This window comes from Battus philenor, unplaced genomic scaffold, assembly GCF_028537555.1.
Source record: "Battus philenor isolate CCGP_79_NKW_IND1 unplaced genomic scaffold, ilBatPhil1.0.hap1 SCAF_26, whole genome shotgun sequence".
Lineage (NCBI taxonomy): Eukaryota > Metazoa > Arthropoda > Insecta > Lepidoptera > Papilionidae > Battus > Battus philenor.
The window spans coordinates 2857827-2880606 of record NW_027181689.1 but is presented as its reverse complement, the minus strand read 5'-3'; the positions used below and the strand labels follow the sequence as shown (position 1 = coordinate 2880606).

The 22780-nt window shown below is 31.0% G+C and overlaps 1 protein-coding gene across 1 annotated transcript in view; it reads right to left on the bottom strand.

Annotated features, from left to right (window-relative positions):
- cher (filamin-A) overlaps window positions 1–20620 on the bottom strand; it is a 55961-nt gene extending 35341 nt beyond the window's left edge. The window contains exon 1 of the mRNA XM_068768543.1: window positions 20478–20620. The gene's annotated coding sequence lies outside the window, so the exon portion shown is untranslated. The remainder of the gene's footprint in view (window positions 1–20477) is intronic.
- Between the last annotated feature and the right edge of the window lie 2160 nt (window positions 20621–22780).

Sequence of the window (22780 nt, the reverse complement as noted above, 5' to 3'; positions counted from 1 at the left end):
TTCCTGATGACAGCTCTCATAGTATGAATATACAGGGGGATTGAGTTAAAATTACTTATTATTTTCTACCTGTCTCTGCAAACTTGTTCTGCTAGAATTTATTGGCCTATCGAATTCCAATAGAAAAATTAAATTAACGTAAGATATTTTAGAGCAATCACTTTATATAGGACCTTTGGAAATAGGTTTAAAAGCTTGTATACATGTAACCAATTATTATTTATAAATTCTCGATTAATATATCCTTCTTTTCTGATAAGTAAATAGTCTATTGGTTACGTTATACTAGTTACATTATATCGCTTCATTATGGAGCCGACATCTGTCGTAAACAAATCAGAAAGGAACGCACATTAATTTTGTTTGCTTTTACAGGCTAAGTTCCAGAGCAACAGTTATGTCGGCCGCCACTCATCGCCTTGGTGTTTGTGACTAATTAATTCGAGCCATCCATTTTCGGATTCTAAATTTAAATCACGAATAATATTTTGAAATTTATTTTAAGACAGAAAGATTATATATTTCAAAGTGTGCGTACCAAAGTACAAACTAAACAAAACAAAATTTGTTTTTCCGTAGTGTTGTATTAGAAAAAAAATTGTACACAGAAATAAAAAATTCTATCTATTCATTTAGATTAATTAGTTAATCATCAAATTATTAACTTGTATTTAATCTTCAATCCAAGTGTGTTTCCACTTGCGACACACTCTGAGCCACATTCGAAAGCCATGGGGAGGACTATATACAAAATATAAAAAATGTGGTGACCAATGGAGTGATAAGATGAAATAATAGTATGCAGAAATTAAAGTTCTGAAATAGACATTACGGACATGCAAGCAAAGCGCAGAACAGAACGCAGAATGTCCCCCCAGAACATGGACGACGAGATGATGTTTAAGTGTCTTTCGAAGCCGCTGGTCGTTTCCCACTGGACCTATGGAAAATCTAAAATAGAAGATGTCCAGCATTGAACGAGATACGGCTAAATAATGGTGATGATACCAATATGGAATGAGGAAGTCTATTTTTTTTCCATACTATTGTATTACGAAACCTTTAAAAAATTGACGTTAGAAGCGCATTAGAAAAGAAAAAGAATCTATGTTTTGTAGCTAACATCGACGAACATAGTATAATTGATGTTCAGAGTCTATAAAAGTCTACAATATATAAAATATATACAGACAACTTAGTTATTTTCTATAAACTTTATTTTTGAGCAGTTTCTCATTATAGCTCCTTGAAATAATAATAGCTCTCTATAAAGATTTTAATTTATATTCCGTGTTGGATCAGCTGCTTGTATAGTCTTAGGCTCAAATATGGGGTAATTCAGGAGTTATTGTAATACTCATTAATGCTATAGCTCCTTGTCGTTAGTAGCGTAAATCATACAATAACTATTTGATTCCTAATTAGAAAGTCAAGTTCACAGTGACAAGATGGAAGTAGACATTAATCGCAATGGTTATTTTTAAATCGGATTGACTTGTCACAAGGAGCTGTTAAGGCGGCAGATAATGATGATTAACTTAGGTAACCTCTATTCGGCGAAACAAATATTTATATCAAATATTAAGTCTCTAATCCTTATGGTTCCAGAAATATCATGATGAGTCAGTACAACCGTGAAATCTTTTATATGCATCACAATAATATGAATTGAAATGCTTTCCTTCCGTGTTTTTAACGCATTTTTAATTTTATTAACACTTTTAAATATCTACAATAGTTCATTGTAACAGTCGATTCGTTTCGGAGAATATATCTTATAAATACAAAAGAGAATGTTAGAGGATTTAATTTAGAATTATCAAGTGATCTGGAAACTTGCTTTGAGAAACTAGGAGAGACCAGTGTAATAGAAAATAGTAAAAATAAAACTGGAACAACGGTAAATCATGTAACATCATAAGTCTAGACTTTAAAAACATCACGTAGGATCATTCAGTGAGCGACATCAAAGGCGCAGAAACATCCAAGAACGAGGACTTGATTTAAGAGATACATATCAATATTTTGTCGAGAAGCATACGCGAATTGCGTCTCAAATAATTCACAAGGTTAAGACGGTCGGCATTCCCGAGCTCGCTGAGATATCGATATCATAACAACAACAACCATATCGATTTTATTATATCGAAAAATTTAGGTTAGTCTGTGGATATACAGGATGATTGCTTATAACTTTAAAGCTTTGGTGAATATATAGCTCAATTGTCAGCAAAGAGGTTTAAAACTATTAAAAATTTTTGCAATAATCTTGTATAAAATGATCGCTCTAAAGTATGTTACAATAATACTTTTTTTTTCTATTCAAATGTGACAGACCTGTCTCTTTTGGTTTGGAATTTATATAGAATTAATTTGAATATGTAGTAATCCGTATTTTGAAATCGTTTTTCTTAGTATATTATCATTATATTATTTGTTATATCTGAAATCATTGGTGTTTACAGCAAATTAGCTATGTTTTACCTTATAGCTTTTATATCTATAACCATTCACCTTGTTTATGTATAAATTTAAAATATGTATTTCATTTATTAGTAATTGGTTCTGGGTGCAAACATTCTTCATTTTTTTCTTCATGTTCATGTTCGTTATTTAAAAATAATACTATTTCTAAATTTAAATTTAGAGCAGAGTTACATACATTAATTGACAACAAATTAGCTGTACAATAACAACTTTAAACCTTGTACATAACTTTATTTAAATATTAACTAAGGTAAATGTCAAAGTTATGATAATTGTATGTTTAATATTTCTCAAATAACATTATTATATTAATCTTATATCAACTCAAATAAAACCTTTGAAGATATAAAAAAAATAAGTCTTTGTAAATCAACTCTCTGTTTCTATTAAGAATCTTTCCAATAATTGTGCGTTTTCTCGGTGTTCGTCAAACTTATGTACTTCGACCTGTTTTCATTATTATTATTATTGCTTAATATTGTTGTTTCATTAAAATTGTATAAATGATGAACAAAATCAATGATAGATTATAAATGCGTTCCTTAAAGGAAGGAAAATATAGATGGTGTTCACACATTTAATTTTTTTCAATTCGTAATTAAACATTTTATTTTTGTATATTTATTAATAAAATCAAAAATATCTATGTCATAAATACGGTCCCAATAACTTATCGAATACAAAAAGGTGAACAGGCAACCTTTGAAAAATCATCGGAAGACCATGGATGATGTATGTCCTATGGCTAAAATTATGATGAAATTACATAATTTTCAGAAATTACGAGAAATATTTATTAAATTTTTCTGTTAACTTTTTGTAAATGTCTCGCTCAACAAGTAAGGAAAGATGAAAGAGCTAATTTCAGTGTCGATTGATTTTTAAAATATTAAGGTTGAAGGTTTCATATAATTACATATGTATACTCACATAAAAATATCTCTAGTAATGTAAATACAACTTTTACAGGTTTCAAATATAATACGAAATATGTACTGCGACATGTATTTGGCACGAATAACACGAAATAAATCGATTAATTAATTATTAGTGGAACCGACTAATTGGAAGGCGGCGTTACATGGCTCTGCACTAATTTGCGGACAGCTTATCGTTAATTGAAGTCCAACTCCACTATATGTTCTAATTCCATGAATATAATAATGACTAATGAAATTATACCTAGCATTTATCTTCGTAAACAGAGATTTAAACTAATTATGTAAATATTTATTTATATTTCAATAACTAAAAAGAAAAAAGATTCTTAAATACAATTAAATCTAATACACTGTGATATACATGGTGATTGGTTATACGTGGAAAAAGCTTTGAAGTGATGAATGTATTGCTCATTTATCACCAAAAAGCTTTTACATCTATTTACAATCATACTGTATAAAGTGATCACTCATATATGTCATTAATTTATTATGAAATGCTACTGGCTAATAACTTCTGGCATTACAAAGTCTGTAATGACAGATAATAAATAATAATTATAACATGTATATAATTATAACACAGAATATCGATAATGCTTTTTCTTACCATGTTATTCACTTATGTCTGAAACTGTATTTTTGAATGTATAATACCATACAATACAGAAAATGAGCTATACTAGAGAGATAGAATTTTTTATATGTAATGGAATAAGGGTTTGTCTTCCATCTCACTTCATGGAATGTGGTTAAAGACGAAGGTGGTAGACGCCCACCCAAAACAAACCTGCTCACTCTACCCTTAAAGGCTCCAGAGTTCAACTTATCAGGAAAAATAAACCCAAGTAGGTGGTTCCAAATCTTGGTAACTCTCACCAAAACACGAGCTGTGAAATCGTTTAGTTCGACTTCTGGTTATGTCCACAATGTATGGATGAAACTTTTGCCTGCGCCTAGTAGTCCGATAAAGGAATGAAAATGGTTCAATCAGTTCGAAATGAGCCTTCGAGCACTCTTCAAAGTGCATCCTATAAAAAACCGTTAAGCTGACAACTCGACATATAAATACCTATTAGAGCTTTTACATGTATAAACAATCACCCTGTATTAATATTAAACTCTACTATATATAGAGTCGATGAAACCATAAAACTCCTGACTCAGTGTTCGATACAAATAACCAGTTAATACCGCAAGATGGCGACTTTGGGTTTATCTACTTTATTTATTTTATTCAAAACAATTTTGTGTTAAACGATTTTGAAACGATCTAAGACTATGTTTTAATTATTTATTATTTGACACAAATTGTGTAAATCTGCTTTAAAATACTTTCAGTGGATAAAGTTCATTATTACGTAAACAATGAATAAATAATAAGATTCTATTACGGTTAAAATGTAATTATTATAATGCTTACACATAATATATATACACATAAGTAATAAATATAAATTTAATTATTTTTACTTATTAGTGAGATATATATGTGCGTTATAAATAATTGAAATAGAAAATTGATGATTTTGCATATGAAATCAAAACTTTATTCAACGTCCATTTTCAATTTAAATTTAATGTAATTTAGCACGCCTTTTTCATTTAAAATCTATTTTTCTAGTTTATATTCATGTAAATATAGCACGCTAATTTCAATATGGCAATTTATCTTTAAAATCCAAATAAAAAATAATAAAAATGTCTATAATAATTGCGTTTGAAATCCGATGACAGTTATTAGATGAAAATAATAGGTATAGAATGCCATCGGTACAGGCCTGTTAATGGGATAACACTTTGGCAACAATCCATTGGATTATTTTTTTGTTTCGTATCTTAATTTCGGTGTGAACTATTCTAATGAAACGTTCTCTTATTTACGAGTGTCGTTAAATTATTTATGTCGAACTTTCTTCATTTTTTATTTGAATTTATTATAGAATAAATGAAGTATATATCTCATAAATGTAACATTTTCATATTCGTTTTTTCTATGATTTGAATTAAAGTAGGTTTTACATGTTTTATTTATTTACTTACACTATATTGTACACCAAAAAACTAAAAAAAAACTTTTTATATATACGTACAATTGGTAGTTTTATTGCCCGAGGCGATCTCTACCAGACAAGCTTTGGATGGAGATAAGAGACATGAAGGAAAGGGCCGTTTAGGGCGCAAATAATAATAAAAAAATAATAACACTTATTATTATTTTTGGAGTATATACTAATTTTCATTATCAGACATAGGACATTCACTACTGCACATAGGCCTCCGCTAATAAATTTTCAAAGGAACCTGTTGAAAGTGTCTTGCATATAGTGTCTACTGACGCTCTTAATAAGGTCGTCTGTCAACTTTATGTGTGGACGTCTTGCTTTGCCCTTGGCGGTTCGTGCTCTCCACTTCAGAGCTCATAGATGATATGAAACGAAATTCAGGCATTTCTATAGTTTTGTGATACAAAATATTTTCATCACATCAACGAATAAATTTAATTTTGGTTATTTTAGTGCCTTTCGAAGATTTTAATTGGTTAGTTCTTATTTTGTAACACTATTTTGAACCCTACATATATATATATGTAAATATTTATTTATTTTAGTTAACGGACTCGTTTCCGACTCATTTATTTACCTGGAACATACGAACACTTCAATATTATCATCTGGCACCAAGATAAAGGTACCTAATTAGGTCATATTTATGTATACCCAAGTAATTAATTTGTTTCGTACGACCTATATTTCATTATAATGTCGCTGCAATCAAAATTATTTCAGTACTCGAATTAAAATCGCCTGGAGATAAACCGGGGAATTAGGTGAGTTCTATTCCAAGATGCTTTACGAATTCAAACCGCCGGGTTAGTAAGATTTGTTAAAATAACTTTTGTTTTGTCTTTTCATCTCAGTATCATAGTTTCAAATGTTGTATACGTTCCGAAATGATGCTAGAAGTAGGCGAAGGGGATACTCGCCTTCATTCTCACACTTAAATTGGTTTTTCGAAGCTCGCATTATTTACCATATATGATAAATTAAAATATTATTTTTAGCGTAAAAACACAAGTATATAATGACACATATTTAAAATCGTGTTTGTATGGTGCCTGATACAAAACCCCACTAAGAGCAACTTCGATATAATCTTTTAATTACCTTTAAAGTCCCTGATCAAGCCTTTTCAATAGAATTAATCTATTGGGTAGATCATGGTTGCACAGACTTATTAAGACTAGGGGCCACTCGGCAAAATCATGAACTGATGGCGGGCCGGCCGCTAGAAGGATAGGTAATTAAATTTTTTTGGTTTTATTCTGGAATAGAATTCAATAATTTTCGAATGTACGAGAGTATTATTTTTGCTGTCGGCGGGCCACCAGTATTCGACCGGCGGGCTGCGGTCTGTGCATCCATGGGGTAGATCGTTGAAGGTCGATGAAAAGTAAGTCGCTCTATCTATATCAATATCTTTTATAATAATATCTTTTATATGGAGGCGGCAAATATCGAGCAAAGCACTGCGTACGACAAAAGAAATATTTGAGTTGTTCTGAAAATGATCTTCTTCTCAGCCGATGGACGCTGACTGCAAGGCGTAGGCATCACCCAAAGATTGCCAGTCAGCCAGTCATTGTCATGCCGACAGTCCACAAGTGGGCGGCCTACCCACGCCGCGTCTACCGGCTCGCCACTTCAGAACCTTTCTGCCCCAACGGCGATCGGTTACGCGAGCGATATGACCCGCCCACTGCCATTTCAGACGAGCAATTGTATAAGTAATAGTAACCATGATTATTCAGCGGATCTCGCAGCGAAACTTCGAGCATAGCCCTCTCTATTGCTCTCTAAACCTTGAACCTTCATATGAGGCACGTCTATTATAAATGATCCCATGTGGATAATAAAATGATTAAATGATAATGATAATGATGATTAAGTTGATCTCGTGATCGAATACAGTGGATTCGTAGATGCGACTTAAAGCGAGGAAAAATGGTCACTACTTGAATAAACTTCTGATCAATGAAAAGGTAAATTGACGACCACCACACAGTCCTATGCGCTGATCCGATTAAGTTACAGGGTTAATACACTGTTGTTGAAGCAATACGTACAATCAAAAACTGGTACAGTATGTTGTAACATAATCTGTTACAGATCTGTTAAATAGTATATCGATCCTTAATAGTGGAGGATATGACTCAAGGAGATATATATCCACTGTTGGTACTAAATGTAATGTAAATTTAATCATTACTATCATCATCATCACCATCCTTTCAGCCGTAGGACATCCACTCCTGTACCCAAGCTCCCCCCTCAAGATGCTGTACGCATTCGTACCGACGGTATGGTAAGATTTTTTCTTCGAGTTTATTATGTCGTCCTCCTTTAGTAACAACATTGTTTTAAATGTCGCTATGCAATTATATAAACTATATATCTCATATAAATTAATTCAATATATCAACAGTGTTATTCAAACATATGTTTCACGATTCGGAATACATTTTACAATAAATAATATGACGTTGAAATAACTCAACGTCGTATGTCACTGGTCGAAAACGATTAGGAACGATAAAGAATAACAAACATCTATTGCGTTTGAAATTTATTAGGTTGGCGAAAGGTTTTATATTAAAATTACCCTTTAGACGAATATACAGGGTGATTGTTTGTTTTTATTGATATTAAATTTGTACCAACAGCAATACATAATATGTTTACATTAGTTTAATTTAACAAAGTATATAATTAAATATATATGCCTATTCTATGCGTACATAGTTTTATAACTATGCTAGTTTATGTCTAAGCATTATAGCTTACTAAATTAATTCATAATCTCAAAAATTAACATATTGTGTGTTAAATTCTTTAGTAAGTGATTTACGGATATAATTGTAAAAGCTCGGGTGGATATATACCTCATTTGTCAGCAAGCTTTAAAGATATTTTATATGAAAATATATAAAGTGATTACTCAGAAATGCGTTACATTTTTTTTGGAATGCGACTGGCCAACAGCTTGTGGCAGTACAAAGTTTGCATAAACAGATATTAAACAATTATAATTTAATACGTAGAAATTCGAATTTTGAAAATGTTTTTTTTTTCGCAAATAGTCATTATGTTATTTATTATTTATAAAACATTTAATTTTATATAGATATATGGTACATGTACATCAATTGACAGCCAATCTGCTATACATTCACATTGGTAAAGCATTTATTCCTCGAACCAATCATACTGTATATATTTTTTTAAACAGGCTGAAGACGTAATCCCCTGTCATCTATGCTCTGCGTATTGGCACAGATAACGAATATTTTGAATTTTGTTTATCCCCGTCGGCTTTGGCTCCCACGACTTTACGACATTTTGACATCCGCCCATATCGGTTTATCGCCAATCGTTTCGCGCCTCTGACTCACGTGTAACGGTAAAATTTCGGATCATTTTGTTGAAATCTCGGCGAAATTTATGACATTGTTGCCCCGCGACGCATGGTCTAAAAATATTTATATCACTCTTTCAATTCTTACGTAAAAAGACTGTTGTATAGTGTGACAAATTTAACATTATATACTTCCACTATACAGAATGATTTGTTGTAAGTATAAAAATTTCAAACTGGTAAATACGTGGCCCATTTGCTGTCAATTAATATAGTACATACTATCCAAAAATCAGTGGTTTAATACAGAACAAAAAACCTAATGATAATATACTAAAAAAAACGTTTTAAATATTTTTAATGTTTCTTATATGTCCCTGTAGACCATGGATGCACAGACCGCGGCCCGCCGGTCGAATACTGGTGGCCCGCCGACAGCAAAAATAATACTCTCGTACATTCGAAAAATATTGAATTCTATTCCAGAATAAAACCAAAAAAATATTTAACTATACTTCTGGTGGCCGGCCTGCCATCAGTTCATGATTTGCCCGAGTGGCCCCTAGTATTAATAAGTCTGTGCAACCTTGCTGTAGACAACACGGCCAGAAGGTATTGGGTTGTCGCATCTCAATATATATATATATATATATATAAATATATATCTATATAAATATATATATATATATATTAAACCTATCACTTTTTACAGAGATTTGGAAATAGTTCTAAAAGCTCTGAAGCTTTTTTCTGAGAGATGCAGCTATACATTCATTCCTTCATTGCTTTTACAACTATAACCAATCAACCAGTATGTATGTCCTAGGTTAAATAAGTTTGAAACTTGACTGATACACCGTTTATTCATATTATTATTCAAGTAGGACCATGTGGAGTGACCACTTGATTTGACAGAAACAAGAATTAAATTGAATACGCCTATAATGACATTCTCCTATTTTACACCAAGAGGTTTCCAAAGGCGCCCTGATTTGAAAAGAGCTCATAATACACACGGACGATTTTTATTGTGGATAATTTTACAATATCCTTAACGCAGCCTGATTATAGGAACACAAAACTAGATAAAAGATCAAAATACCAATCGATGTAATTAAATAAATATAATTACAAATTAAAAATTGTTACGAGGAATGTAGATGAGGGAAAGAAAGTTATGTGTGAAAGAAGATTAGAGCGCGATGAATGAAAGAATATGAAAAGGAAATCGTTAATAAAGAAAAGAGAAGATTAATAAATACAAAATTAAGAAAAATTTAACCCGAAATTGTAACGTCCCTATCCCACACAAAGCAGGGGAACGAGAGGCAAGAAAAATCCTTATAGTAATAGAATAACTCATATCATAGTTAACTATTACGTTTATAAATGATTTTATAATGTTTTTATATATTGATATTAATAAATCTTAACTTCTGATGTTATTTATAAATAAAATTTTCGCAAGAGAGAAATTCTTGATATCAAATGCATTTGAGTGATTGTTTTTGCTCTTAAAAAGATGAAGCCAAAAATATTTAGATGAAAGATCGAGTGAAATATTTAATATCGATCACGTGCGTGCAAAAAAATCGATTCAAAGGAATATATGATCTGTGAAAGCTTTTATGAGAATTCAAGAATAGCATTCTTCAAAATACCGAAATGCGACAGAAGTCGTCGAAGTAATTTAAAAAAATTTCATAATCGTAAAATTTTAAATCCGCACGTTATGCTGATGAGGTGATGAAAACGTGAAATAAAAATTATTATTAGAATCATGCGCGAATTGTGTAGGTAAGGTGACTTGCGATAACATATACACTTATTGAATTTAAAGTCCTATTTAAATGTTAGTTTAGACATTAATAAAAAAATATCTAGTTTTTAACATGCGGTCTCTAATTTTGGACCTCAATGGCAAGCTTATTCAACGAGCCATAAAGAGAAGTGTACCCGGGAATTATGTACATAGAATCAAGAATATACAAATTTTAGAACGAAAGTAACCCAACGAATTGACAGATTGAAGTCGCATCAGTTTTTTTTGTCACTTTGTTTAAAAAAATTAACGCTTTCTACTCGCACGTATTCTTTTACATTTTACCAAGTTTATAACTCAATTTGTTGGCATTGGCCAACGCACAGTTCCTCATTGAGCAGACGGGGCTGTGCTCAGGATTTCTCCACGAGATAAAATCAGGAATGACATGATTAGCACATGAGAGAAAGTTACTAATATTGCCGATCGAATTAGCAAGTTAAAGTGGCAGTAGGTAGAAGGCAGACTACATAACGCGAAGAGCACATGTCTAAGGAAGCCTTAAGATTCAGGACTGAAATGTTGATTTTACACTCTTGTTAACGCATCGAAAAACTTCTTAAGGTGAGAAAAAAAGGAAAATTGCAAAGAACTACACTTTCTCTTAATTTCACATAGAATATTAAGACACTATTTTCTGCCTCTCGAAGGCGTGTAGGGATATTTTAAAAATATCGCGTACGAAATTCAATACAAAAAATTTTATAACGTTATTATTTGCGATTTAAAGTAAAGGAAATAGCAAACTTATTTTATTAACTTATGGCCAATCCGCTGGGCTATGTCGCCTATCTTCTCATTCCTAATTTGATCTCATGGAAAAAACAGAAATTGTGCTATAATAAAAAAAAGAAGTGGAAAAGGCGTGAAAAGAGAGCATAAATTTCTGAAACAAACTTAAGGTCATGTCGGACAAAGTGACAAAACAAGAAGATTGATACCATAGCCAATCAATATTTAAAATCAAAACTTAGAATGATTTTACCCAAAGGAGCTATTGATCACAACGATTTCAGCGACTGAACAGTAAAAGAACATGTATTATTTTGACTAAAAGTTTGTAAAATAAAGTGGAAAATATTAGCTTGAAACAAAGAGAAATAAAACGTCACATAAATCCTCGTTGACATATCTATGGACCATTATGCATATAATACCCAGTACATCAATTGGTTGATCGTAATTTAAATACGATTTATTGAATAACATCCCAAAAAAACTGAAAGAATTCAGATTTCGTTTCATGAGCCGCACGGGATTAAATATTAAGTCCTAGTATTACTCTAATGTCTCAACACGTACGTAATGTAACATGTTAACAAAAATTCTTTTGAGTTATTCGTAAAATATTACACTCTTCGAGAAATTTCGCTATGTTTACTGTATGGTAATTATCTAATTGAGCTGTTTTTTAATATTCTAAATTTATTATAAATTCTGGATATATATAAAAATTAATCCGTATTTCCCTTGGTCGCATCACAAAGTATGACTTCAATCGTTTTATGTAATAAATTAGAAATTTTTTATCATCATCACCTTTTCAGCAGTAAAAAGTTTTCTGCTAGATATAGGCTTCCCCCATAGTTTTCCAATAAGACCAGTTGAAAACAACCTACATCCCGTGCCTTTCGGCGATCTTTAAATTACCATTCGTCCACTTTTTGAGTGTATGTTCTATGCTACTTTTGTACATTTATATTTTTATGATTTATTCCGGGTTTAAAAGTTTTTATATTAATTGTTCAAATTAAAAGAATCTTGCGAGTCTTAATGACTTTAAAGAAAGAAAACATCTTCAGATAATAACACAGATATAAACTGTTAATAATTTTAATATAATTATTAACACAATTTTATATAAAAGTGTATAATAAATCATAACATTACCATCCTTACAAAATACATTAATAAAGCACATAAAACGAATTTACGACGATTTTTGTAGATCTATAACGTTTTCCTTCCGCTGTGCTCGAGGAAGCCACGAAGCAAAAGTGGCGACGTTAATATTATAAAATTATTTTGATGTTACGTATTCTAATAAACAAGCTCATTTAATTATAATTCCACCGGGAAATGTCGTGATGTGTAACCAAAACAGCTGCTTCGTATATACAGCGTGATATACATTTATAATATTAATGCTTTCAAAAGAACGTAATAACATTTTTTTGGGAAATTTTCGGAAAAAATATTAAAATATAAATATACAATACGTCATCCACATAATTTTCACAAATTGAAAAATCACGTAAACAAAAGGAAAACCAGGAAGTCAAAACGATTTACGCCAGTTCGATCTAGACGTGTTTAAGATTCATTTTTTTCTGAGATCCCCTTAAATTCAGTCAACTTATCCCAACTGGGGGCATTACAAATTATATATTTTACGGATGCATATAATTTTTAGTAGGAACTTTTGGTTAGAAATTATATCTCTACGTTATATGGCTTATGTCCCAATATTAAAAACTATAGGAGGGTTTAAAAATACTTTGTTTAATTCTATAATTTTCAAGAGTTATTTTCAGTCAAAATTAGTATGTAACGGAAAAATAAATGTATATAAATTTAAAAGTGTAACTTTGAGTGGATATATGTATGTATATATATAAAAAAAACTGTTGGTAAAAATTTTATATATTAAACAAAATCATGTATCATCTTATTTTCAATATTACCATAATAGTTGCAAAGATAAATGAGTAAGACGCTAGATGTAGGCCGCTTCCAAGCAATGACGATAAGTAATGTGTGGAAGTACAAAGAAACGAAAAATATCATATTAACTAATGACCACAGATTATAAATTTAGACCAACGTCAAAAAAAAATATTGCAAAAAATGCGCCAAAAAAATTACACGTATAAATCGTTTTTTTTTTAATTTGTCAAAGTTAAAAGAAATAGACAATTTATCTTCTCGTCTCGTCGCCGGTGTTCGATTCATTTAATTCCACATTACATTGTGTCAGTCGTCAACTGCGACACGTTCGAATTGAAAGCGACGTGTTCTCCAGCTATTTGGCCGGCGGTGAATCGAGTGGGATAGAATCACACGATCCTTGTAACTGAGATCAAAATAATGTCATCGCGACACCGTCCCACGCGTCTTTATAACTCAATGTGATACATTAGTGTCATTTAGCCGACCTCCGGAATTATTTGACTTCATTATTCGCCGGTAATTGTGGAGACGGAAAACGTCAGGTGGTATGGACAAGGACTTTGTAAAACTAATGCTTTTCATACAAATATTAAATGAACTATTAATCATTTGTTGTGCGAATATATTAAATTGGTGTCAAGTCATCAGGATTTCCAATGATATAGTCTGTTACCTTTGTACTGTTCTTTTATTTTGCCATACTGTACTCTTTCGTAAATTATTTATTTCCCTATTGTTTCTTCTCATAATAACTTTGTAACAAAAGTATAAAATGCTACCTAAAATGAATTTAAAATACAATAGACTGTTCGTACCACAATTTATTAATATTTATTTAGCTGTTTAATATTTTATTTTTATTTTAATGGCCTCCGTTTTCCAGGACCTCTCGTTCCCCTATGTTCTTCTTTCGTCTGTCACAATATCTGGCATTCTATCTCCTTCCTTCCTTATTCTTTTTGTTATTCTTAAATGTCGTCTATGCATCGTCTTCTACCTTCGCTACATTTATACAATATTACATTTTTTAAATAGCCGTTTAATATTGTTTTCTGTTTTGTATTCAGTTATTAACTTTTAGATATAAGATAGCAGAATTATAGGGGTACACCTACAAGAGGCAAACATAATTTATTTTGTACTTTGTTAAGAAACTAGTGTAAAGGCTATTTGAAATAATTAAATCTCTTACTGCTGCTCAAATGGCATTTGCTGATTCCGCGGGTATGAAGTGGCGGGCAGCAGAGCGCACCTAACCTAAGAACTATTATAAAGTAGTAAAACTCGAAAGTTCCCCGGGAAGCCTTGGCTCGGGCTGCACTATTTCACCGAATTTAAAGGCCGCCGAGGTCTCTTATAAAAGGTTTTATGTAAATTTATCAAGAAGGTCAGCTATAGACTTCCTTCAGCTGAAATGTTAATGGACTCAGAAAGTATGTTTAGACATAACATATATCGTTTTCCACATTAAATAAACTAAATATACTTTTTTTAAAAAAGAGCACCAATTATAAAGAAGCCATTAAAAAAAAAATATTACGTAAAATCAATTGTGAGAAGCGAGAAATATATCTGAATGTATGGTATATCAATATAACTCGAAATTCCTATTTTAGACAAAGATCTAATAAAGACAGCTGTCAAAAAATAATTAAATGAAAAAATATCAGGGATGAAAACTTTAGATAGCATTGTACAATATTAAAAATGTATACAAAGGCGAGTATAAAATTCGGTGCTTAGGAAAGCCACAAAATAACTAAATAAACATAGTGGAAATATTTTGTAAACATAAAGCATTAAATGTCCGTTTATAAAATAATTTCTTACATAAATGAGACACTGAGAAAAATGACTCGATAAGTAATTATTGAAAAAAATATGTAATAAAGAAACATCCTGTATTGTTAGATATATCTGCCATAGAGTTTTGCGCAAGCTTCGCGGCCGCATGGCGATATTAATTCTGGAAACTGGAACAGATTTGGAACAGATTCATGCGGTACATGAATTCTGAATGTAACAACAAAGATTAACTAATTCATTTAGTACGTCAATATTGCCAGCATGGCCTGAATCTGTCCTTTTTTGTTCTGTTTCATGTTCTTTTATCTAAATGAGAAGAAAAATAGTTCTAAAACTATTCTCGAAAATATTCCAATTTTTTGTCTCCACTGCTGTAGAAATCTAGTCTGGAATGGTCAGATAAAACAACTTTTGATTTGTGCTGAAAACGCTCATTTTACATATTATTTTGTCTACCACACATGATTTTTTATTAATTTGAAAAAATACATAAATAGATTGAAATTCATTTATTACCAAAAATATAAAACCTTATTGAAAACCATTAAAAACATAATTTATTTATTTAAAAAAGCGTCATCTATGTGTATAGTATAGAACTAACGCAAATGTCATTATTCATAGACAAGAAAGCGTCTCGCCTAATAACACGCGAATATTGTACGCGTCGTTGAATCACTTACAGATTAAACAACCGTTACAATTCGTAAATTATTTTTCATCCAAAACGTAAGATGCGATATGAATAACGAACCTAACAGAAATAATCGGGGTCGTTCATAGTTGGTGAGGCGTCGCAACAGAGTGGCGGCCAAGAATGTCGGGCGCATATCCGCTGAAATTTTAGGATCATTTTCCCGGCAACTACTCAGCTTTCCGCGATTTTATCACGCTCTGACGTTAACTGAACCTTGCTATTAACCCATTGTGTGAAAGCAGAGGTTCCAAGACCTTTTCTCACTGTTACAAAATTTTGCTAATTTCGGTGGAGTTCCTGCAGCATGCGAAAAGAATGACATTGATTCATCTATAGATATACTATAGTCGTGTAGATTTAAATTAAAACGACATATTGGTGTTACAATACCCGGCGATAAATATTGCACATCGACCTTTAGAAAGAGACAATCGGCTAATTTCGGCTTCGTAAAGTTATCTCTGTCGCACTACCAACAAAACGTCACATTGCTTTTGTGGGACAGAGATAACTCTCTACGAAGCCTAAAATTAGCCGATTATCTCTTCCCAAAGGACTATGTGCAGTATTTATCGCCGGATACTGTGTTAGGTTTTAATTTCTTTTATTTCTTGGAAAATTGTAACAGAAAAATTAATACAAAAAGTAATTAAAAGTTTATTTCTATTTAAAAAATCAGATTTTTTTTAAGTTTTGCTACACCTTTCTTAGTAATTTTTTGATTGAAGTGATTGAAAAAAAAGTTTTCTCTTTTAATAACATATTATTTACGCGACTTAATTTAAAATCATATATGAAAAATCAGATAATAAATACGATAAATAAAATTAAACTAGTTACGTTATAATTTCTTTTTCAAAAAGTGTCATCTTTAGTTTAACAAATTCTGCATGGGCCTGTGTGTACACATTTTAATATAGTTCCACAAGATATCTTAGACCTTCCATTTCTTAATTTTAAATCTATTTAAAGTATATTATTAAATAAATAATAATATAGCAAACAAGAGTTTTTTGTTGATAGAAATTTATGGTACTTAATTTTTACATTTTAAAAGATTTCATTTAAAATTCTGACCCGATTTTCCCAGCAGATCTGCATTCCGAGCCGGTGGTAACTTACTGCTTATAATGTTAAAATAATCGACGATTCAAAAGCGCATTTATGCACCTATTCAAATAATGATATTTTGGGTTTTAATTTTAATTTGTGATGTTTTTGTATGAATTCTACTTTGTACAATAGATTCTGCTCCTCTATGTATCTTTAATTACTAAAGTTTGACACACATAACGTTCGCTTAACATTTTTTTGTATACGCTTACTCGCAAATATAAGACTTGTTCATATTCTCGCAGTGGATTCGGTACTTGTGGATAACTATATATTTTTTTTTATAAAATATTCTTCCACAGTATATTCATATATACCAAAACCACAAAACCAACTTTTCGCGCTGCGTAACTCAAGAAATAATTCAGCTAATCAAATATTTCACCCCACTCAGAGAGACCGTACAAATAGCCAAATGATTATCTTCTTATTATATTGTCTTAATTTTTATATTAGCTTCAATAGATTCGGCCACAAAAAATCTTTATGGTCCACAAAAATTACATTAGGAGGTAGGCAAATATTAAAATGATCAGACTTACTTACTGTTCAGTAAGTAAGAAATTACATGACCTTACGCACCAATTTACTGGCCACTAGAATCACAATACTTTTATGTCAAATCATTCCAACGCGTTCGAATTAACATTCGAACGTCAATTTGAATTTGGAAGTTGGTTCGAATTCGAACGCCATCAGTAATGTGGTCGCTGCCATTGTGTCAGAGTCGTATAAATTGTAAATACTCTTTATATAAGTCTCTTTATGTATAATACATACACTATCTCGAACACTCTTGACTATCATTTTTTTCGACATGAAACACAAGCAAAAACGAACTCACCTCCGCGTGTTAAATGTGTATACATACATATAGTTGACAATAAAAAGCTATATATAAGTTTGTTACGCCATTTATAAATCTTGTTTTTATCTAGCAATAAATTTAAGAAGTTCATGAATCAATAACTTATTTAAAACCCTATTGTAGTGTGAATGGTTTTTAAGTGATCAAAAATATTAGGATTGTATTGCTCTACCAATATATAAGGGATACAGTGAAAGTGAATACAAAAAGATCTTTCTAGATATTTAACCCTCGTAGTTCTAAGCTGGAAGATGCCATTATAAGGGAGTTCAAACTGATTTCAGTTTCTATCAAATTGAACACTTCTGTATCCACTATGTGACTCTAAGTGGTAGTAATAAAAATATGTAATACATTGTCCTCGGTCGTTTTTGGACCTACTAGGTTAAAAGAATTATTACGAAACAACATTACGACATTTAGACTAACACATAATTATTTTCCTCGTATTAACAATAACAATGAGGAGAGGAATTCGTGCATGTAAAGTTCATACGTACAGAAAAAAAACATTTCGTTATTTTCTGCTACCAAAAGATTAAAAAAACTTATGGAAAATATTTTGAATTTAAAAGTCGAAATGTCAGCACCTACGAAACCTTTTTTATTTGCTTGAAACGTATTTTACATTAAAAATAGAGTAGAAGAAATCATTCTTATGCAGTAGTCTTTCTTGTCAGAAACAGGAGCCGCTATGAAAGGAAGACTTGATAAAAAATAACATTATATATTCAATCGAAACTTACATATCTGTGTTCCCAACTTAGATAACCCCATTTAAAGTAGCTTATCTAAACTATGAGCTTTCAAAGAATCGAAAGTAAAGAACAAAACAGTAATATTTAAGTAATAATAGTGATGCAGAATTTCTTATTAATCCATGGAGATCGGGGCTGACGACCCGCGTAGCACATTTAAGGAGGCTTACAAAAATTTAAAAATTGGAATGAAATTAATATTAATAAGTAGTTGCACTTTACAATCTTATTGGACCATTGGTATTTAATATGGGGTAATTAAGTAGTGTGTTGAGTACTTTAAAACAATACTTACTAATAGTATATATAATTGTAAGTTTAGGTTTGTGGAGGCGTTCAACTTTACCAACCAGATTCCTTTTCCTAATTAACCAAATGTTTCCTAGGTAGGAAAAAAAACCCGTATACTACTTACTATCTACTACCCGTAACGTAACTTATGAAAATACTAAACTAAGAAAACAAATTAGACGTGACGTATAAAATATTATAGTGTCATCTGTCCACCTTGAGGATATGTGTTAGGATGTACCCACAAGGTAGTCATGACGTACGTCAGGATATACGTTTAGACCACGATTAACGTATATAGCTTCTTCTGTCTGTCTTTGTGCATTGACGTCTTTTACATGCCGTTTCTCTCTTCTCTAGAATCATTAGGACCCAACAACCATCTGTTTTCGCGCTATGTGGTTTTTCTTGCCGATTCAACGTTCCAATCTGCTTATTGGAAATCTACAAAAGCTTTTGCCTAGTTGAAATAATAATGATTATAGTTTCAAGTCAATATACATAATTATAAAATATAGTCACTGTATTGCAATGGTGTAACTGAAAAGATTTAATAGATACTTTGATATTTTTACTTGTAGTTATTTTTAACGAAATGAGCTGTGAACACCAGTGATGTACTATTAACAGCTGTACAATGTTGTTCGCTGTTGCGAAATCAAAAAATTAATTTATATTTTACGTTATATAGAGTGATTGGTAATATTATACATATGTATATTAATTTTTTTCTTTTCTATCGGATTACGACATGCAAATACCTTTTAACAGTATAAAGTCTGGACGAACAGATATTAAACATTAATATATATATTCATTAGGTCGACCAAAAAACTTTTGATTTTTGGTATATCTTAACAGCGAATAAACTATACGTCAATCTTTTAAGTTATTACGTTTGCGTAATTAACATTTTCATATATTTTTATATGTTTGTTAAACACATATCGATAACCTTCGTAAATTAGACATACTAATTTACGACTTATAACTCTAAAAATAAACTCTAAAATTTGGCACATTCATATAAAATAATAAAAAAAAATCAATAAATTTTATTATGTTCGCAACTTACGAGCTTTGGTGAAAAATAGACGAACGTCTCGATGTACGGGCGACGGAAAACGTTAAATTCGCCTAATGATATTATAATTTCGGATATAGCAACACCGTGTGGGCGTCATTAATATTACTTTGGGTTAAAAAAGAAATTTTATACACTCTCTCATACGTAAGAGCGATCGTTATTTTTCATTTAAATCCTGGCCACCAATAAAAGATTACGTAATCTATAAATACCATATTTACATTTAAATAAAAAAATCGGTCGAACTATTACCATAGATGGGTTTAAAATATTTTGTTTAAATCGAAACACAAAAAAAAGTACAAACGTCTGTCTGGTCCATTGTTTGCTACGACAATAGAATCGAACGATCTATGCGTCTACGAAAGTTTTATGTTCGTAGCGCGTTCGTAGCCGATGCATTATAACATTAGTCGTAATAAAAAATAATTTTGACATTTTTTTACAGTTATGTGTGATGTTAAGTGTGTTTTAAAATATTAAAATTATATATAAAAAAATAAAAACTTCAAAATCTCGTACTCGCGCCATTTCGATTTTTTAAAACACCAACCGTTAAATTTGAATTTTACCGAACACTGATATCACTTCGCACTGGCCACTTGTATTTAATTTTAAATATTTCGGTGGAGTCCAGAGTACCGCACAGCGGTGAGCGCGAGTTATGACTAGGCGGGCGCTCTGCCTCGCGTAGTAACATCCAAGTAAATATTTATTTATATATTTTATTATAATTACGTTTATTTTTTAACTTTTCCACACATGTGCCATTTGTGTTGAATAACGACGTTTTCGTGTCATCGAGGTCGTCGGTCAGACCTTTGTCGCGATAATCCCGCGTTGACCGAGGTTTCCTACCAAAATAAGTTATTTTCATCGTCCAGGAATTTCTTAATAAATCTTTTTCCTTCACTACAAATATGTTAAAATTGGTGTAAGACAAGTATACATGGCGATTATAAATAGGTAGAGAAAGCTTTAAGAGATATGATGATGATAAGATGTGATGATAGCTCATTTGCTGTCAATTAATGTATGATATATCCTATCCAAAAATAAGCGATTTCAAAAATAATAAATAACGTAAATATAATATAGAAAAAGCATTTTTTTTTAATTCGAATTATTAGGAGGACCGGAAAGTAATGTCGCTTTCTTAAGTTAAATTCACACGACTACATTTTTAACAATTATTTCTAATCAACAATATATTCACCTTCGTTATCAACAACCTTTTACCATCTATGCAAATTTTCAATACCGGAGCGGTAAAAATCAATCGATTTTCTGTAAAATATGTCGATAGAGACGACATTACTTTTTTGGTCCCCCTAATACTATATATTAACATTAATAATTTTTATTAGGCTTATAGCGATAGATAGTTTAACTCGCTATAAGCCTTACGATATACGAGTATGATCCGTCGACATATTTAGGGTAGCAAGAAAAAGTTGAATCCGGGAGTCCGTGAGACCGGCTATCGTTGTGGTCATTGGGGAAGGCTTTGTAGTGGGCGTCTATTGGCTGAAATAATGATGGTGATGATGATGTGTTCACTAAGACTTTATACTGCCAGAAGATATTAGCCAGAAGCTTTCCAAAAGAGAAAAATAATTAACGATACTTATTTCGGAATGACCATTATACATAGGCTAATTGTAAATAGTTCTGAAAGTTTTTAATACCTTTTTGCTGACACATAAGTAAAATGAAAAATCATCGTGTAAATATTGTGTCATAATTATTTGACAAAAAATAGGCTATTCGAAACATACTAACTCATTAATAAAGCCGGAACCCGTAGTCTGATATGTCAAAAAATATTAAATTATAAAACCACGTGCCATATAATAGTTAAAAATTGTTAATATTTATATTCATCATAATTTAATTCACAGGACGTCCACTGTTTGACATCGGCCTCCCAATAAACTTTCAATTGTCTATATATTTTCATAAAATTATTGTTAAATAACAAGTTATATATGCCTGGATTAAAAACGAATGGGTTCAAGTTATAATAAACCGATTTATGTGAGCGAAATTGTGGGTTTGATAAATCAGAAAGGTAAGAAAAGAAAAACAAAACATGTTGATACACTTTACAGCATACCTTGCTTAATACGAATACCAATCCTGTAAAAAACGTGTTGTAATTTTGTACGACTGGAGAATTCCTGTGCCAATTTCTCGCAATGTATTTTATCTATTACATGTAATAAAAATTACAACTATTTTAATAACAAAATTTCAAAACCACATTCCGACCCGTTTGATTCTAAAATATATTTCAGTTACAGTGATATTCCATTATTATTCCATCTTGCCAATTATAAGCCTATATGTATATACATACACAAACTCACGTATTTATATACCTATATATTTTTATTTACATATATATATATATATACATATGTATATATATACATATACATACATATATGTATATGTATATTAAAATTAGGTAGAAATGTTTATTTTTCAAAGTAAATATCAGTTAAAACTTCATTTCATTATATTTAATTATGGTTCAGTTAAAGAGAAGTATAGTATAATTATGACAAAGGCTATGTACGTACAAAAGCCAAACATATTTCAAGTTTGTACTATGTTATATATACAAAACTTATGAAAATATATAATGTGTTTTGGTATTTGCATGCCCAGATAAAATAAACAGATCAATTAAATGGGGTCTCATGTGCTATGCGCCTTAGCCCTTATTTTTACACTAGCCATTTTAAAATTTTTACGCCCTTATATATAACATATATATTTATATTAAAGCGAAAAGGTTAATCTTGCGTCGAGTCCACTTT